The sequence below is a fragment of the Halichoeres trimaculatus genome, unplaced genomic scaffold (genome assembly GCF_033239565.1).
Source record: "Halichoeres trimaculatus isolate MK-OKI-2021-1 unplaced genomic scaffold, fHalTri1.1 fHalTri1_scaffold_1, whole genome shotgun sequence".
Lineage (NCBI taxonomy): Eukaryota > Metazoa > Chordata > Actinopteri > Labriformes > Labridae > Halichoeres > Halichoeres trimaculatus.
In genome coordinates, this window is record NW_027437179.1 from 10,532,567 (window position 1) to 10,552,787 (window position 20,221).

The window sequence follows — 20,221 nt, forward strand, 5'->3', positions numbered from 1 at the left end:
ATGGCAAGATTGATACTCAGGAAACAGCACATAAGTATATAAGTACATAAACAAGTAGTTTAAATATTGCTCCTCACGTGATCGGATCGGTGATCGGTTATCGGTTTATTTAAACTCACTGATCGGTGATCGGTGATCAGCCCAAAAATTGTGATTGTGTAAAGCCTAGTGAGAAATATACCATAAAGGTTGTTCTGGAGGAATGGTTTTGGAAATATCTAAGAAGAAACAGTAAGCTGTTTAATAACTGGACAAACAACCAAAGAAAGACCAGAGAGCATTTGTTACATGTGGAGTCATGCATGAGTCAACTCCAAGGACGAGGCTGACAATGTTCCTTGTTTTAATCTTATCAACAAAGATACAGAGAAAAGGAAACCTGTATCTGCATCTCTGAAAGGGTTGAACTTTGCTGCCCTGTTTGTGACATTCAGCCCACAGCCCCCTCCTGAAAGCAGTTTATTTTACACACAGTAACTAACAGTAGTTTTCGATGGATGACTAAGCTGGATGTAAGCTCTAGAAGTTTGGCACTGCATGGGCTGTTTCTCCTCCAAAACAAATAAAGTAACTTTTGATTCAGCGGTCAACGCTATGGGTTTTACCCATAGAGTAACCTCCAGTGTTAAAAAGCAAAGTGCAATAAATTTGCAGGTCCTCCAGTGTCCACCTGAGACCAGCTCAAAAGCCAAGGAGGACTCCTTAACATCAACGTCATATTTCCCATTTTTACAGCAGGAATAAATAAGTTTAATATCAGGTGTAAAAACAGTCTGGGCTCCAACAGGGCAGATCTCTCTCTTCATCCTCACTCTGAAGGGTGAATAGTCTCAGATCTCACCTACTGTGAAGCTATAAGGGCTAAAAGTGGTGGGTACATAAAAGGGGTTTACCAGGTCGCTTAATACCTGAATCAATTCCACCTCTCCGCCTGTTACTAGAATGAGTCAGCTTTACTAACAAGGTGACCACTATTGTTCCACTTCTTGGGTTTTTACCAAAAACCAGTGGGTGACATCACTGAGATCACGTCCATGTTTTCAAACTTTTCAGCTCATAAACAGCTGTACAGGAGACCAGTGACCCCCTGCTATGGGAGTACACTAACAGACCATTTCAAAAGGACTACAATACTAATGAAACAAACTGACTACCTTTGGGCACTTATTGTTGTGTTTCTGCGATAATCTGCCTCCACTGATACTGTCGTCATTCTGGTTAAGTCAGCTTACGGGTCTTCAACAAAGAAATGTTGAAAACAGATCAAACATTTCCTGTTCACGTGGTTTTATATAAGTTTGGCCCATCTTTTGTTTATACTTTTACAATTATGGATGAAATCTGCAGTTGTTAATAGTCTTTCACACTGAAAGGCATTTTGCAAACAACCCTTACTTTAGGAACCACTTCTCTAGCACTTCATTGTTTTCTTATGCTTGTCCGCTCATGACAGAGTCCTCATTTATTTCCTTGCTTGTGAACAACTTGAGTATGTGTTGATCCATGAGTAACAGAATACAGCTTGAAACAAGCAATTTGTCGTTAAATATTATCTAATCTTACTCCATAGCAAACAGTACAGTATTTCCGGGTAGTGAACAGTGACTGGTCATGTTGGTCCCCAAATACTCAGGGTTTTTTTGTATTCCGTCAGCTTATTAATATCAAGTATCTCAGTAGTTTTAGTATTTTTATCATCTAAGCAAATTGTTTATACTTCATTTTCCTGAACTTAGTATTTCAGCATTTTAAACAGTAGACTACGGTAAAATCTAACATGCAATCCTGTCTGTTTTCTTACATTGTCTTGGTCTATGTGCCTCTAATTGCTTCTCAGGGATAAATTAAGTTTCTTCTAATTGATTGAACTGAGTCAGTAGCCACATTTACATGAGGAGTTTTTTGTCTTTCCGAGTGGAATCTTTCTGAATGACTTTTCCGAAAACAATAGTACACATGGAAAGGAATATTCCTATCTCTGGTCTAAATGCGCCGCTGTAATCAAACGGAATAGTCAATGGGGCATGCGCAGAAAAACGCAAACATCACGTGATTTATCAAAGACGGAGGACAACAGTTTTTTTTTTTTTTTAATCACGGTATTGCAATACTCTGTATTGCGAGTTTGTCGTCCGTCCAGTCTTGAAATCATGTTCAGTTCTTTAAAGTTTGGATCAAAAACAAACTTTCCTCCAGTGCTGACAGCTAGCCGCCACTTTTAAAGTTGAGGAACGTCTCTAGTTGCGTCTTACGTCATATCTGAGCATGCGCTGAAAGAACGCACCTTAACAACTTTCCGTCTGAGTGGATACATGATACCTCAACCGGTTTGGGGAAAGGAATATTCCACCCCTGTGAAACCGATTAAATGTCCATTCGGGTTGGCACTTCTCTTTCAGAATAAGGTGTATAAAAAGGTTAAATTCTTTCTGTTTCAGCAAATATACCGAATGCAAGTGGAATATTTGGGTCCATGTATATGTGGCTAGTGTGTAAGGACAGTTGGACAAACTCTGTACGACTGAAATTATTTTGACAAACTATCCAAGAGATGCACCAATCGGGTATCAGTCAGATCCAGCTCCTGAAAGCTGGATCGGGTATCAGTGGGAAGGTGCGGATCCAGGAAACCAGCTCTATGCCTTTTTTTTTTAACTGGTTCTCTTGGCTACTTGACTTGAAATGTTACCTCTGATGCACTTTCTTTGTTTTTTGCTGCATTTACAGTCTACGGAGTTTAAAAGTTTATAACTGAATCATAATTTCTGTCAGTTAGTAGTCTTGTATTAAGTTAGTTAAATAAATAGTAACTTCAATAATACCATATACTCATTTTTTGCCTTTACCCAAAACATTACTAGTCTTATCCCACAGTAGGGCATGTGGGTTATTATTTAAAATCGGTTGGTATTCGTATCCAAAGCCCAGGTATCAGGACTAGAAAAGTTTGATCGGTGCATCCCTAAACAATCCTCCACACACGCTCCAACACGTCTGTGAAAAAGACTAACCAGCTCCTGTCTGTTGCACACACAGTTCTCTCTTGTATTACTTTTTAAAACCAACAGGGTCCAACTATTTGTCCTCCAGCTGAAGGACATTTGGATGGTGGCTCAAACCACTTCCCCCGCCAAACCTGAATGATGGGGTTGGGGATATGAAGCTGCTGACAGTGGGATGCGACCCTGGACGTTGTGCTTATTTGAAACAGATGTCTGGATGCACGGCCCACAGAGAAGGGTTATGAGAAGACATAAACGACTGACCCACCAACACCATCCGGCTGATTCAACCACAACTGCTTCCTGGCCTCCCCTCCAACCAGGTCCTCCACACTCTGCCCAGGCCTGGGAATAAATAGTCCTGGCTCATATTTCACAATGTAATCAAAACACTGGGCTTTGTGGGAGCGCCCAGAGGACAGCAGCCTGGCAGAGCTGAGGGACAGAGAGGAGGAGGAGGAGGACTTGGACGAGGAGGAGAAATAAGGAAGGGGGATTAGGCTTGAGTTTATGTAACCAAGGTCAGCTGGAGGAAAAACACAATAATCCTTGGCAAAGACAAAAACAGTTTGAGAACAAGGGAGGAGGTCTGGCTGAGGGAAGGGAAATATGAAAACAAACAGATAAAAGTCGCAGCGGGGAGGCCTCCGTTTGCAGGGCCTGAGCTTCTGGTTTGGCGTGGGGAGGAGTAATTGGGAGCAGGCGCTGACACTTTAAATAGCTGCTGACTGTGGTGGGACGCGGTTTGGAGGGAAGTGGACTTGACACAACAGGAGGACGGAACTCAAATCCCATGAGCCCGTGTGTAACTCAGCAGCCAGAGAGGCCTGATGGATCATCCCCCTCACACATCAACATATCAGCAATTTCAAAACAGCTTCCTCTCTCTTATGATGCCAAAAAAAAGTTGCCCGGGCTTCATTTTTTTAGACGACACATCAGGAGAGGAATTAGCTTCCTACCTTTGAGAGTTCAGAGCTGGTTTCCTCCAGATCCTAATCCCTCCACGACCCCCATGAGGATTTGTCCAAACCTGCAGGAAGACAAGTAGAGAGCATTTTTACAGCTTTCTTCCATAAAAGCCAAAAAGCCTGACACAGAATACAACAAAAAGTGTCTTTGAGGAACCATACTGTGGAAACAGATGATGTTAGCAGGAGTCTGGCTGTAACCGTCTCCTCTACAAAGTGAGCTAAAACCATTCGCAATGCTTGCCATGTCTCCTTAAATCATGCCACGCAGGTGAGAGCTCCTCTTCTTTACACAAGGCAGCTATTGTTCAGGATGACAACAAAAGACTTTCCTGAATACGGCAAGAGAGGAGCAGCCACTAAAGTCACCTTTTAAGACCCAGACAAATGACTGCCACAGAGAGGAGAGCCTGGCACCACATCAAACATGACCTGTCTGAGGTACTGTTATGACTGCGGATGGGAAACTGTGGCGACAGAATCACCAGAGTGACAAAATATTATTTCACCTCTTCTTGAGGAGGAATCAAACTGTTCCTCAGAAAACAAAAACAAAAAAAGCAAAGTGATACATGATTAGATCCTGGAAAGACAGTTAGACAAAGCCTCTCCTGAACTAAGACCTTATCCTTAAACAGGTTTGTTGGTTCATTACAGTGTCAGTAGAACTGGGTATGTAACAGTATCTTCAATTTCACCTTATCATGAGAACAAAAGTCTCTCTGTGGAGAAGCTGCGACGGTATGAAACAAAAGGTCGTCTGGGCAAAAAAAAAAAAGAGTAAACTTTTGTTTGAGCCCATCATCTGCACTCAGCTCAGGAAGGCTTTCAGTTTGGACGTAGGAAATGAGAAATTGTGACAACAAAAAATGTAGACTGTGCTATCGTAAAATAATAAGCCACCAGCTCAAAATGATTTAGGTGGCAAGGAAAAAAAAAGGCTAAAAGAATCTAAAGTCCCATTTCCACCAAGTGGTTCAGTTCAGTTTGTCTCAGTACGGCACACAATCAAATGTGGCGTTTCCTTTGACTAAAACTGGAACAGGTCCCCAAATTACTGACCTGTACTGTCCTTCTGTTGGGGTGCCAGACATACTGATCTGACCCCAGAAAGTGGAGCTAGAAACACTGCAGTCTGCTGATTGGTTGAAAGAATCATCACTTACTGTGCAACGATAAAGAACAACATATAACGCTGCCGTGTTCTTCTTTTAAAAAGCCTGATTGTGCTACTTTGCCAATCACAAAGAACGCAAATTGCTAGATGTCTTCCCTCATTGCTCATTGTTTACTGTGCTGCGTTTCTTCATTGGATTTATTAGCGAGGTACACTGTGTTGTTATGCCGTGCTGTCATGCTGTTACGTAGCTGATGCAGCTTTTGGCATCCGGCTTACATGCCACCAGAACCAGGCTTTACCAATCCAACCTGATCCTAACCCAGACCTGGGCAAACTACGGCCTGCGGGCCACATCCGGCCCTTTGTACGTCCCTGTCCGGCCCGCATGAGGCAAATCATAAACATAAAACTCATGCTGGTGCATATGTCTTAATACTCCATCTATCACAGGCACTGAACAAGACATTGTGGATTGAATTCTCCCTCTCTTTCACTGGCTCAGTCTGTCTCCTCCACCTGAACTCTCTCCTGTTCTGAAGACTGAGTGCCGTCGCGTACACGCGCAGCGCGTATGCGCATCACACACCAGAGACGGACAGAATTTTACAATGGTACGCGTTTCACTATTTTAGAGTCAGCATTCTCACTATAAAATTCACGTTGCTCTAAACTCTCCTGATTGAAGAGGATGCTGCGTTAGAGCAGAGCTACGTTAGTTTAACTCACGACGTGTCAACACCAAAAAAGAAAGATAGTAAACAGCTAAGGCTCTGATAAACTCTTCATCAATAAGTGCTGCACCGTTATCTGTCTCTGTCTCTGAGGTCTCCTGCAGCGTCTCTGGATCAAACCAACTAAGAGAAAGAGGGGGTGGATGGTTTCTGAGTTTCCGATATAACGCCCAAGTACGTGACTTGATTTGACTTAGTAAAATATTAGAGCTCACAGAAGCATACTTACATTTTGGGGACTATCAGGAGAGATCACAAGCCAGGAGAACAGCGGGAGAAAGGGTTTAAAAAATGGGAGATTCCCTCCATATTCAGGAGTGTTGGCAGTCTGCCAGTACTCTCGATGGGTAAAAGTGAGTTCATGTATGACAGATAGTGACAAAGACGAAAACTTAAGACATTTTCTCTTTCAATTTAGGATTCAACGATTGTTTTTTTTCTACTTGACCTATACACCACAATTTTACATGACCTAATATAAACATTTACTGAGTGCTTTATTCTTCTGATTATCAGTTCCAGCTATTCAAAATATTTAATTTAGAGCATTTTACGATGGAAGAAAGTTGGTGGCCCTCTGACACAATTCAGGTTCCTCATGTGGCCCCTGGTAAAAATTAATTGCCCACCCCTGTCCTAACCACACCACTTGGTGGAAACAGGGCTCGAAGAATCCACTCATCTTAGTAACAGCTTAAAGGATCACAAAATGTATCACTGAATATGCTTTTCACATCCCCCGCCCCTTTTTTTTTAAAGTGGTTGTAAGTTAAGGGTTCAGAGAGTTACACAAGCTGGACCCTATAGATAAATTCTCAACATGGACACACTGAAACCACAAAGACGGAGCCTCTAAAACAAGCAGAGTACATCTCTGACTTAGTGAGCTACTCTCTGTTTACTAAAGCCCTGTTTACACGACAACATTTCATCCAAAAACGCTAAAACACAGTGAAAAAAATCTGCTTACATCAAAATCTGTTGACATGGAAACACTAATGAACTGAAAACACTGTAGTAAGCATGCCAGGCCTGTAGTTGGTGCTATAGCTGTCTTGTCCAGAAGCAGCTTTTGGTAGATCTCCACAGAAGCAGAGTTGAGCCGGTCATCTGGTGTATTGGTGAATACTAAGAGCAGAAGTGGAGCAACAGATGCACATTTTGCTGAAAGACAAATACAACAATACTTCTGCGTTTCACCCTAAAATCGTTGTCATGTAAATGGCCCCTAAGATTTATACCATTCACTTGTTATCAAAGTGCTGTTGCCTTATGACATTTGGCTGTTGTTATATCCCAATTCATTCAGCACACAATGAGGTAAAAGTACAGAGCTACTGTTCATAAAAACCTGCTCTCAGAAAGTGTTGAACAACTGATGGATAGATTGGTTTTTGGACCATAGTTAATCACCCCCCTATGTTACCACTGGGGAAACAGCCATTAAACTGAAGTGTTGTTCTTCACTGTGCAGTGTTTTATAACTGAAGTCCTAAAATATAAATCAGTTCACAAATTACCTCTGCAGCCTGCTTCTCAGTGATTTGTGTTTAGGACAACCCCAAAGGTCTAGTTTAAACTACACAGAAATATGCCATCCAAAAACTAAAATGTAAAACACTCAACAAGGCATCCAAACATGTGCCCAGGCTCAAAAAAAACAAGCTCCATGGGCTTTATTCTGGAAAACAGCTACAATGAAATAAAAGCGTCTTGGCCACAGAGTGTTATTCCCTCGCCACAGGAGATCCAAATGACTGTCATTGTCCAGGAATGCTGTCTTAACTTGGACGAAACTTGGTGAAACCTGGAGTTCTTCCAATCCACCCACAAAGCTTTTAAAAAATGTGGTTTCCAACTGTATGGTCCTCTGCTGGCTGATCCCACATTTCCTACCTCTGCCCTCTGGCTGGGATGCGTTGGGTCTTGTTTTACAGCGATCCCCTCAGGTGAGAAGCTGGCTTGGCTGCAGTATCTAACTCGCTCTGGTTTCTCTTTGAGGCAGACTGTTTGTGGGGGTGAGGCCTGAAGCTGAGCTGCATGTAGACAAGTTTGAAGCTGAAAGTGCAAAGAGCAGCTCGGTGGAATTGTGGGCAGAGATTGATGTGCTGATAGTATTGACATGACAGGAACAGGAAGGAGTGCTGCCTTTTCTCTAATGTTTGTTCCCTTCAGTGAGTTTCCTACATGTGGATTAAAGTCAACCTGCATCACACAATGCTTCATCAGGTTGTGCAAACTGAGAAGTGCTATCAGAAAGCCCGGAGCACCTTTACTTTGAGTGTTTCCTTCATTCAGCTTTTTTCACGCTGAATGAAGGAAAGCTCTGCCTTTTAGCCACAGGCTCTTTTGCTGTTGAGCCAAATGAAAAAATCTTACGTAAGAGCGCGGTATGGGGGACTTGAATCCGGATGCATTCAAGCCTCAATGGCTCCAATTGCAGCCATGAAAAGAGACTGTGCCAAAATCTGCCAGCTTCCCATTGTTAGGAAATGTACAGTGACTCAACTGGTGACATAGCTTGTTCGCTCGACCCTCTAATGCTATTACAGAAGGACATCACACCCAGGAGTCCTTTCACAACGCATCCACAGCTCCAAACACTCACAGACCTTATGACATTGCCGAAGGGGAGCCAGCTCAGATCAGGTCAGATTAACATGGGAAAGAAAATGTTTCTGCCACTGCCCAGCTCAGGCAGAGAAGCACATTCCCTGCAAAAAAAAGGAAAAAAAGGAGACGTCCTTCAAAGCAGCACAAGCTGTCACAAAACGGATTCTCGTGAGAGAACCAACCTTTAAAAAAAGGGATTTCCAGTCACCATAAAGTCCTAAGATTAGTGTGAGCGTTCAGCCTTGACGTGGTGGTGAACTTTGGTTCACATCACAGCACCATAATGTTTTTTTTTTTTATTCAGCTTCTCAATTTGGTTGGTTGAGAAGAGTTTGAACAAGTAAATGTCCCCAAACACATCAAAAACTTGTCTCCTCACCGGAGGAAATGACACAGCACCACCGAAACCATCAGTGCCACCATTCCTGAGGTTGTTAAGCTGTCGGCCTTAAAACTAGCCTTGACAGTGTGCCTTGGGCTGGAGCCGCTCTGTAATTAAATACCAGAAATTTCAGCTTTTTCCTCTCTGTTCCTTGGAAAATATACACAGGGTCTAAATACAACCCGTGCCCTGCCCTCTTAAGTTATTGGCACAGTGTTGTAGCCATCCCGCTTCATTCCTCGACTCACATCTGGTCATTCAAGCTCCGAATGAATGAAGGTTATTCCGACGATTCCCACCAGAAATGAGTCAAACGAGGCAGCTTCTGTGTGTGCTGGGACTGAAAACGCAGTTAAGTAGGTAAATGTGTTACTGAAGTCAAAGCAGAGATTGGAATTCCTCTGCACGAGCACAGGGATTAATCTTTTAACTTTGTGCTGAACTCGGAGAGACTGGGCGTCTATCTCTAAGCCTTAATGAGGAGGAGGATGAGCGTTTCCCAGCGACAGCTTGGTCATTAAGTCTAATTGTGTTTTTTAGCGCTGAACATGACAACCAGCGAGCTGTCTCTGTGGCTGATTCATTCATGTGCAGTATGCTTTCTAATGGCATGCAAAAAGGGATAAACTCATCAACGTAATCTGACAACAACACATGGAATGTGTGCCAATTCCCCCACTCCTATTAGCCACCATTGATTTTTAAAGTCTGTGAGGAAACACGCAGCAGTCATCAGCTCGCCTCGTCTGCCCGCTTTAATTAGCAACACTGCTCCATCCGCGCTCGCTGTCTGTGGCTTTGACTCAATAAGAGAGAATAATTATACTGAATTAAATGTCGCAACACTCCACACTGTTCTCTTCAATGTACCAAGACAAATTATCATCTGGGAGAACAATCCAGGCCCGTCAGCAGAACTTAATGTTTAAGTATGTTTTCCACATTGCCAGACACTTTTCTTTAGCTTTATCAGCTCTAAGAGCGCTGACACACAACTACAGCTGAATCAAGCTATCCAAGAAGTTATGTTTTCAGTCATGTATTGAACGTGCAACATTTTAGTAGTTTGAAAAAATGTAAACAAGAGAGAAAGTCAAAACATTTCATCAGCAAACACTGAAACATTTTAACTTACATGAACAAAACGGAAAAGAAAACTGCCACTGATCAATTTTGCAGTTATGATTGGGGATGGGTCAGAGTAATTGAGTACTCACCTTTGACCCCATTATTCGGGTTACATTTTTTCTTTGTGCACATGTGCAAGCACTACTTTTGGCATCGTAACTTGAACTTATACAATGTCACGTGTGTGCCCCAGCTTTTTCTCTTCACCTAATTGAAGATACTTTGTAGGAAAAATCTAACATGATACAAAATAGAGCTCGACCGATATGGGATTTTTGGGGCCAATGCCGATACCGATACTGGGGGCAAAAAAAAGCCGATATCCAATATATCGGCTGATATTGGATATATCAACTGATATCCGATATAAAGGCTGATAAATATAATAGATTCATTGATATACACTGGATATATACTGTATATAATCACAAATCATTATAATACCCATATGATTCAAGACAGAGACAGAACACTATGAAATTAAAACAAGGAACTTAAATTATAACACTGTCAACAAAAGAACTGTAGTGTAAACCAATGATAAAAGAGAACAAGCTGTAAACACAATAATAAATAAAGAAGTCAAACTGTAACCACCTTTCATAATTAAGTCAAAATTTAAACACGGTAAAAAATAAAAATGTAAACACACAATGAGAGACTTAAATGACGTTAAAATGCCGAATTATAGTCTTACATTAGATAATGGTGGACGTGTGAATTAACAGTGGCATTTATCTCTGTTTATCTCACAAAAAAGCAACTAACACAATGTTAAAACGTCATTCTATGGTCTTACATTAGATAATAGTGGATGGAGGGGGCGGGCACTCGGACAGTTTGCAGCCCAACACACAGACACACAGGAGCAGGAGCAACAGAACCTCCATGGAGCAAAAATTTTTATAATCGGCTACATTTTGGCCGATGTCGATTAATCGGTGACAAGCATAATTGGCCCGATTTATCGGTCGGGCTCTAATACAAACTAATGGCTTCCCTGGCCACGGCTTTAGCACACTGAGCCAGATTTCAGCAAAAATAACTTTTTAACAGCAGATACGGTAACTCTCTAAGAACATGTAATCCCTCCGAAAGCAAGAGCGTAACAAATGTAGAGCCGTCTGCTACACCTGCTACATGTCAGTCGAGAAAAGTGATGTCTGGAAACACTTTGACAGCAACGATGAAGTTAATGTGCGGTGCGAGACATGTGGCATTAAACTTTCATACCATGGAGTAACTAGCTTGATGCTTAACCACATGCACTCAAAGCACAGAAAACCGAAAACAGGAAGTCTCACATCACATCATTTTCTAACCCCATTAGCACATTGTTGTGACGTAACCAGCGTAAAGAAGATTTTTGTTTACAGTTTAAATAAAAATAATCGACAAGTACTTGAGTATTCACTCATTAGATATTTAGAGTAATCAAGTACAGAAATAACTCATTTCTAGATGTAACAGATTTTGACACATCAACAAAAATATAACCATCTAGGTCAGATCTTATTTGTATCATACTCAGGACGTACAGACGCACTTTCCCACAGTGTTCGGCACATTGTGTTTGTTTCATTTGACAATGTTTCCATCAATGGCTTGCAACAGAGAAGACACTTAGCTAGAAATGATGAAATCTGAGCAACAGACATTAAAGATGGTGGTGACTTATCTTCAGACCAGATCAAAGACCAAAAACTGAAGCAAACTAAACTTCACAGGTATGAATGAACCTGAATATAGCTAGTAAATTATAATTCCTGAACTGGTCTTTGAAATGAAACAGATAGCTGAAATTCCTTAAATTATTTTGAAGTCTACAGTCTTTTAAAGAGTTGTGTAACCAAGTAACACCAAGAACCCCTTCAAAGAGGCAAAGTGACCCAGGTTAATCCTCCATCACTGGCTGAACTGAAGGGGTCACTGCACGCCATCTGACCTGGCTCTGCAACATCCTGTCTGCAACAAAACAAAACTCTGTTGCCATTGTCTGACTTTGCTAATACGGCAAAGCATTTAGGAGAGTCTTATTTCAGTTTTGACACCTGCCAACTAGTAGTAGTTTTATTGACACGGGTTGATAAAGATAAACTGTGAACAGAACAGATACGGAAAAATATATTTAGTTTATTAAAATTTGCACTTTATGTCCTTAAATTATGCATTTAAACCAAATCACAGCTGCAGACTTGAATCTTGACTGGTATGAAAAGAGAGTACTGACTTTCTTGCCCTTGAAAACTTAACAGGTGGATTAAAAACACTCTTTGTGACATCAGAGCGTAGATAAAGAGTCACCGTCCCTCTGGCTGCTGTCCCTGCCTCCAGTTTTTCCTCTTCCTGTCCCAAAGCTCAGTAACTTGACTGTCAGCCATGTTCACACATCTGCAGGCTTCATAAAAACCAAAGACTACAGCACTTGGAGTCGATCCGTTTTTATACTCTGCACAGAGCAGGTTTATGTGGCTCGCAGCCACAAACAATCACTTTACTGCAGAGGATTTCATGCTCAAATTATCCAACAGCAGCCAGAAAAAAACTCTTTACCTGCAGCAACCAAAAGCTGTGCTGTAAAAACTCAACGCGGAAATCAGGGAAATTAGAGCAGCAAATGGAGTGTGAACTCGTGTTTTTTTTCCTGCTCTCAGATTACGCTCGATAATGAATCGGATATGCAGCGGCAGCAGCTGAAGCCCAGGGGCAATCGATGGGAAGACCCCCCTCCCCTTCTCTGTGCCAAACCAAAGAAGCCGACACAAGCCAGACTATCTCCACTCATTCAGGACCACTACTTCTGACCGAGACTTTTATAATGTATGTGACTCAACAGTGTAACTCCTGTAGCTCCATTTTTTTTTTTTTTTTTTTGTGAATACACCATTTATAAATGTGTACCACCTCCACATGACGCACATTTTCATCTGATTGATCTGGAAACAGAGCAGAGGCAACGCCTGATTCTTCACTCGGCCTGGTTGTTTCATTTTTCCTTTTTCTTCCCCCAAAACTTATGGAAAGTTCTGTGCATCCTATCAAGTGCAGCACGCTCACCTCAGTGAGTCAGAACAGGCAGTCACTGAAAGACTGCCGCTGAAACTCCCTGAAGATTTCCACGGCAAAACTTAATGAGACGTCAGTCTTGCACACTGGGCCATGTGATTTTTTTTCCTTTTCTTTTCTTTTTTTCTTTTTTTTTAAAGTGAGGCTTAGCAAGGTCCATTATGGAAAAATTACATAATTTTCAAAAGCAAAGCTGCAGTTTAAGCGTGGGCATAATGGTAACTACAATCAGAAGTCAGCAAAGAGTCATCAGCCCCTTTCACACATGCACCACACTCAGGACAGAATGAACTGAAACTAGGGATGGGTACCAAATTAGGTACTTTAATAGGCACTGGGAACCGATTCACGTGAAATCAAAAGGTACCATGTTTAGGTAAATACATGATTGTGACTGTGAGGGGGAGGAACAAAAGGCGATTGTCCATGCTGGACATGAACACAGCATTGCAAGGTTATATATTGAAAAATAAGTATGTTACACTGAAAAAAAATATATTCTATTATTAAAGAAATTGATATTTTTACCCCATTAACACAAAGAAGTACCAAAAATTGGAACCGTTGAGTACCGATACCAACTGCTAGGTACCGGGTATCGATACCGTACCGCTTTAAATATGAAAGGTATCCATCCCTAACTGAAGCTACCTTGCAGATTGCATGGAAAAGCTCAGACCTCAGGGTGCTGCCACTGTCCACAAAGTGTTTTAATTATGTGTGAACAGGTGCAGCTGTGACAGGACAAGAGCAGAAATTTTTAGGAGCTGTCCGTGCTTTAAGTGTGAACAGGATTATAAAGTATTCTCTTTGGTAAACACACACTCATTCAATCCACTTTGAGTAGGAGCTTCAATAAAGGTTCATAGATCTAATTTTAGCTGTACAGATAATACATATTTTTCTTTTTGTTGATTAATCCCGACATGAGAACAAAGTCAGCACCCAGTACGTCCTTTGAAGTGTTAAATCTCTTCAGAGCAAAGTGTGTCAAATTTGGAGAAACTCCCTCCAGGTATTCCTGTTCCATCTCCTTCACAACAAAAGGATGAATGAGCAGACAACCTCAAACAAACGAGAGCCTCCAGCTACGGCTTTTTCATCTTTTAATGATATTGTGAAGTGATCAAAAACTATGAGACCTCTGCTTAGAAAGGCCCTGGAGTCAGATTTCGTTTTTTTTTTAACTCTCCGCCACATTCATCGCTCTGCAGTTAAAGCTTTTTGTCACCATGTTTGTGCCACTTTTGACAGAATATTGAAAGAAGTGCCTGATAACTGATGAATGCCTTGTGTTTAAGCTCATTTTTAAGCTCCTGTGAGGGGCTTTAGCTGGTTATAAAGCAGACTGAAATGAATATTGATGTCTCTTTATGACCCATAAAAGCTAATAAGACAATCAGTGACTGTATTGATTATTTCTACAAAGTTACTTTTTAAGGCCTGAAACCACAGCTGCAGGGTGAGCCTCATTGATTATTGACGTGTGGTCGCCCTTTTTTACCCAGCAGACAATCTCAGTGAGTGTGACGTTAGAAAACAAAAGCAGGATGATGGTTTTTACCAGGCGGATAGATAGGATGGGCATTTTGAGCAGAAATCCTGTTTGATATTCACTGCTAACTTTCCCCTCATTATATTAATAGTCCCCTCCTCCAATGCAGACATGTTGCATGCTAATTAGATGAAGATATATTCATCACCTTTATTTTGTTTTTTTCTGAGCTCTGTTTGCTCTTGACCTAATTCTTTGTTTATTATTTCTCAGAAGTTTCCCATCAAACCAAGTACAATCCTCATTGATTAGCTAGAAAACAGATTCAGATAGAGCTGATTTTGTGTGGTTTCCTTTCAATATTTTTTTAATGTAAAAAAAAAAAAAACAACTGAAAGAGCAAAATCTTTGGGAAGGGTTGTGATCGTTGTTTGTGGGGAATCTGCTTTTATCATTGTTTTATGAGCAGACGACTCTGCAAACAGCGACAAGTTGCATCACTGGATCCGATAGGTTTGAAGTCAAGTCAATAGCCCCGTTTACACAAGTAGTTTTCCTCAATCTGATTGAAATCAATCGGATTAAGGGAATCTGATTTAATCTGTATACATGAAGTTTAAGTACAGAGATCCACGTTCAATCTGCGTGTACATGGCCCCAGCTGAATCTGATTGTATTTACGTCCCTCTGCCACTACCTGTAAACATGTAAGAGAAGCAGAGGTGCACTTCCTGCTTCCTGTTTACCTCTGGAAAGATGGATCCACGTAGTATTTTGTTGGGGACGCTTATTGTGTCCAGTTTTTCTGTTTGTTCGCCATGTTTGTTTTTGTTTGGCCCTGTGTTGCTCTGCATATGTCATTTACGTGCTTACCTACTTCACTTACGTGCATCTTACGTACTAGGAAGCGCATGCGCAGACCAAACAATCCTCTCTATCAACCCAATCCACTCCACTCAGCCATTTACATGGAGCATGGAGCGGAGTATCAATCGGCGTGGACCACCTTTTACAATCGGACCCAAAATACTATCAGATTCGGGTGAATCAGATTGGCTAAGGTGTTAAGGTGTTAGGATTTTTGGACCTATGTAAACGGGGCTATTGTGACAGCTCACACTGGTTCCGCTCTTTAGCAATCCAGCAGCAGATCTGGCAGGTTTGAGCCTTTAGGATAAGAAACGCAAGTAGGGACCGGTACCTTTCACATCTGAAACAAAATGGTACTGATGCCTGGTATCTGGCAATTAGTATCAGTACTCTGTATGTGGTACGTTTGTCTGTGTTTATGTGATAACAAATATTTATTTGTTTAATGATATAATCTCAAAGTTTTTTAATTGAACACATTTATTTCTCAATATATAACCTTGTAATGCTGTGTTCATGCCCAGCATGGAAAATCGCCAACTCTTCCACTTCCTCACAGTCAGAAGGATGCGCTTAGGTACCGAAACATGGAACTGTACTCAGTACTACTGACAGAACTTGGTCGATGCCTATAAAAGTTCCTAATTCAGTACCCATCCCTATACGCAACACATCTATTTTTGCTGGATGCTGGAGCGATTTGCACAAAGTAGATGGAGCAGGACAGGAGGTGGGTTTCACAACAAAACATCCAGTGACTTTGAAAATGAAATACACCATGTCAACACAAGATCACTTTTATAACAACAATAACAACAGCCGACATACTGAGGGGAGCCAGACCAGGAGTCGACAGGTTTTCCATCCCAACATGAACAAAGCGAGGTTCATCAGTGGCGTGGCAAAGCAGGCAAAAAGAAACAGATGATGGAACAGAAACAGAGTTGTAGTGAGTCTCATGTGGTGCTAAGTCCAATAGTTTGGTTAAAGACATTTTCTTCAGTTGGTGACACTCAGTAAAGCCAAATAGAGTTTCATTAATGCAGAGAAAACAAATGTAAAAAAGGAAATATGGGTGGGAAATTAGCTTCGATAAGTTGTAGTAAAGACCATTAAGATCTGAATGAGCTGGTTGACTTCTGTTTGTCATTGGCTATGCAGGCCATGGGGTCATTGGGTCACGGGGCTGGTAGAGTAATCAGTTTGCTGTTTAGGATCAATAAGCAGCAGACTGAACACGGGGCAGTGTGTCATCTGATCGCCACATTACTGCTGTCCACACCATCAGAGGCTGCCGGGCTGTGGAGGGTCCCACTCTGAAGCTCAATCAGGAGATTTACTAATCATTTATATTTTCAGATTTACATTTCAGCACGATGAGCCTCTCTGGATGAAAGCATCAGCTAAATTACTGGGGTCTAATGTCAATGGTTTCCTTCATTTTAATCACACGTAGAGAGCTTACATGAGATACGACAGGCTGTGTGAGGGCAGTGATTTGTAAATATTTCTACTTCATTCATTTTACCAAAGCTCTAATATGTTCTCTTCTCATCACAAACAAGTGATTTTGTTTTGAACTCACAGCTTGACACATTTTTCCCTGATGCAATGTGCTGTGCCAAAACTGGAATGGATAGGCGTGTGTGTGTGTGTGTGCTACTGTGTGTGTTAGTTTGTTTCCAATGTGTTGTTGCACACAGAGGTCCTGACACACTGTTCTCTAAATCCACTCCAGCAGGGTCTCGCTGGGACATCTGTGCTGAGTACACACACTGCAGAGTGTGACTGGATGTTTTTTGGGGGGGCTGTGAGTTTGTCTCTGATCCAGGAAACTCTGAATTTATTAGAAAGAAAGTGACAGAGGGAAGAAATTTATCATACTTGTTCAAATCCCCAGAAATACAAAGTTAAGGTTTGTTGCATAAATCAGCCGGGAACGTCTGAGCTGCCAGGCGATAAAAGAAGACGACTCTCTGGTTGTTCTGAGGCTTCAGAGGAGTAATAACTCGTGAGAGGGGCAGTTTTACAGCTCTGCATGCCTTGTCTGGTATGTTCAGCTCAATTGATTTTTATGTCGTCTGTGATACCAGTTTTCTTTTTAAGCTTGCAGGATGACGCGTGGATCTCTAATTCTGCAGAGATAGTCTGAAGTGTTAGCTAACGCAGCTTTGCACTAGCTGATAGTGCATCTACAGTAAAAACATTAACACAATATAGTACTGTAAAATTGGATGTGTAAGACGCCCTTCATCTAAAAAGGAGACTGCGTCCTTTTCACTGCTCAAGGAAAAGATGGGTACGAAGAGTGTTCTTGCAACACCACTTAAGACCAGCTTTTCCTCCTCATTAGATAGCAACAAATTTAAAATTCAAGAAGAATCCAGAAAATGACCAGCCAAGAAGAAAGTTAACCTTTCCATCTAAGACAGGTCTCATCAGGGTCAGCTCAATGATGAACACAACTTTAGTGACTTTTTGGCAAATGTTAAGTCGTTTTGGTCCGAAACAGTCTTCTGACACCCCCACCATTGTTTGAAATGTTTGTTGACAGGAGCGGTCGCAGCGGTTATACATCATGAAGTGTACTGTGCCAAAGTGCACCTCTCCAAAGCGTGTAGAACAAGGGGCAACACCCGGTAAGTAAAAATGAAGCTTATGTGGGAGTGCTAAAAGTCACTGTTGGCTGAGAATCCGCTTGAGGCTGGCTGCAGAAAGACCGGAAGTCATGTACACATCCAGCCATAAAAACTGACTTTTACGGCATTCAAAATCATATTTACAGCCTGGTTCAAAAAACAGCTTGGGTCTAAAACGCTGATTTCCCTATCAGCACACATTACGGTGAGTGAATTTTTTCTATCTTTGCGGTTTAGAAGTTATTAGGACTGTTTGATTGTCCAATCAGAGGCTCAGCTCAGGTCACGTGACCGCCGGGGACCCTGGAGCTGCTCGAAGAAACACTAACAGCCAGTGTCAAAACAAATGTGGCTGCATCCACGGATTGGCTTCATTTCAGGTTTCAGAAACAGACGGATGACGTCGTGGATGCTTTGTCCATGTTTTATACAGTCTATGGTGCCAAAGCGGAGAAGTGCACCGTGCTCAGGCATGGTGCACTTGTGGTCACAGTGGCCAAACTAACTGGACTTTATGGTTGAAGCATGCTAGGACACGGCACATATGGCCAGTGAGACCGCACCCTTATGTGGCTGTGTAAATTTATGTTTTTCCAGTTGGTGTAGTCAATGAAACCTGCACTATTCTAATAACCAGCAAGGGGCCACTGCCGAATTATGTTTAAAAGGAAGCAAATGGAAAAATGTCACAAGTTCTTAGACAGTTTTGGACTTTTAACTATGAATGTCCAGATCCCAATCTCAACTACTAGGCCTGGACCAATCTATTGATTTTTTTTGAGTGATCATCTCGTAAAATTATTCACCTTAGCCATCACTGAGCACAAGGATCAGATTTCACCCAGCCCTGTAAACTTAATGAAAAATGTAAATAAAAGACGGTACGATTGTTTTGTATTGTTGAGCCCAACAGCATCCTGGACTGATTCATCCACTTTTATGTTTGATGGTATCAGGTAAGTTGAAATTGCAATCCATTTTGTGTTTCAATAAAAACAGTGAAAACATGAGATAAGTGCATCAATGTCTAATGCTAACGTACGTAGTCCAGAAGCTGGGCTCCGCCATCGTGAATCACACACCATCACCATCTCATGAGTTATCTTTGGAGCAGCCTCAGGTTCAAGTGTGCTACGTTGTATGCACACAAGTTTTTTGGGGTCTCAAACAGGAGAGTGTGTAAAATCGACAAAAGTAAGACTAATAGTTCATTACAAAACAAAAAAGTGCAAAGCTTCACTGTCTTACCTCTTCAGTAAGACTTCAGCTCTCTCTTGTTTTTATGACAAAGTAAAATCATTTTCTTGAAGAGTTTTTATCTTATTCTTGGTTACATGTACCCTACATTACAGCAGGATGCTCCCTCATTAGAAACTCGGGTTGGCGTTGAAGAAGTCCATGAAGGTACACTCAAAGAGTACATTTTACAGTGGACTTCATTTTCAGAAAAAGGTATGTTCCAGTTTTTCATAATTAAAAAGCACTCTGAGCTGCTGCAGTGGAAACAATGCCTAATGTGTTTCTGTAAAACTCTGCAGTAATGACCGAAGGAGGAGGAGGAGGAGGAGGAGGAGGAGGAGGAGGAGGAGGAGGAGGAGGAGGAGGAGGAGGCCAGTTTGTACTGTAAAACTTTTACAGCTCCCTTCAGTGATCATCACTCCTGCTGAGGAACACATGAGGTAAACCACCAACGTTTTACTGCCCTGCTCTTTGTTTACTGATGGACCGGCTCAATGAAGGAGGAGGAGGAAGAGGAGAAGGAGGGGGCATGTGAGATTTTGGAAATACTCTTTCCTGTTTGTTTCAGCCGCTAACAGAAGCTTCGTTATGTTATTACAGCAGAGGCATGTGTTTGGATCATACTGTTGGAATTAGCCTGTGGACATCATTTTATTGCATCGGCTGATTTATGCAACATTTCACACCACACTGTTGCCAAATGTCTGCAATAACAAAGATTATGTGGAAAATTAAACCAAACAGTAATAATAAGCGCTGCTTTGGCTCAGAGTTTCTTTTTCTCTTTAGCTGCAGAATCAATCTTTGCAAACTTCTCTTGAAACATCATAAATATTAAAATGAAAAATTGAGCTGCCTCTTCATGCCCCCTTATTATGTAATTACACTTTTTTTTTACACTCTACCACAGTTTTTACTTTATGAGTACGAATAATTTAGACTGCTATTAAAGAAGGAGACTGAGA

General features: G+C 41.5%; 1 protein-coding gene across 2 annotated transcripts in view; it reads right to left on the reverse strand.

Annotated features, from left to right (window-relative positions):
- Positions 1–20,221, reverse strand: part of plxnb1b (plexin b1b) — a 176,524-nt gene that overhangs the window by 135,341 nt on the left and 20,962 nt on the right. For both annotated transcript variants that reach the window (XM_074683466.1, XM_074683378.1), the window contains exon 2: positions 3,965–4,035. The gene's annotated coding sequence lies outside the window, so the exon portion shown is untranslated. The remainder of the gene's footprint in view (positions 1–3,964; positions 4,036–20,221) is intronic.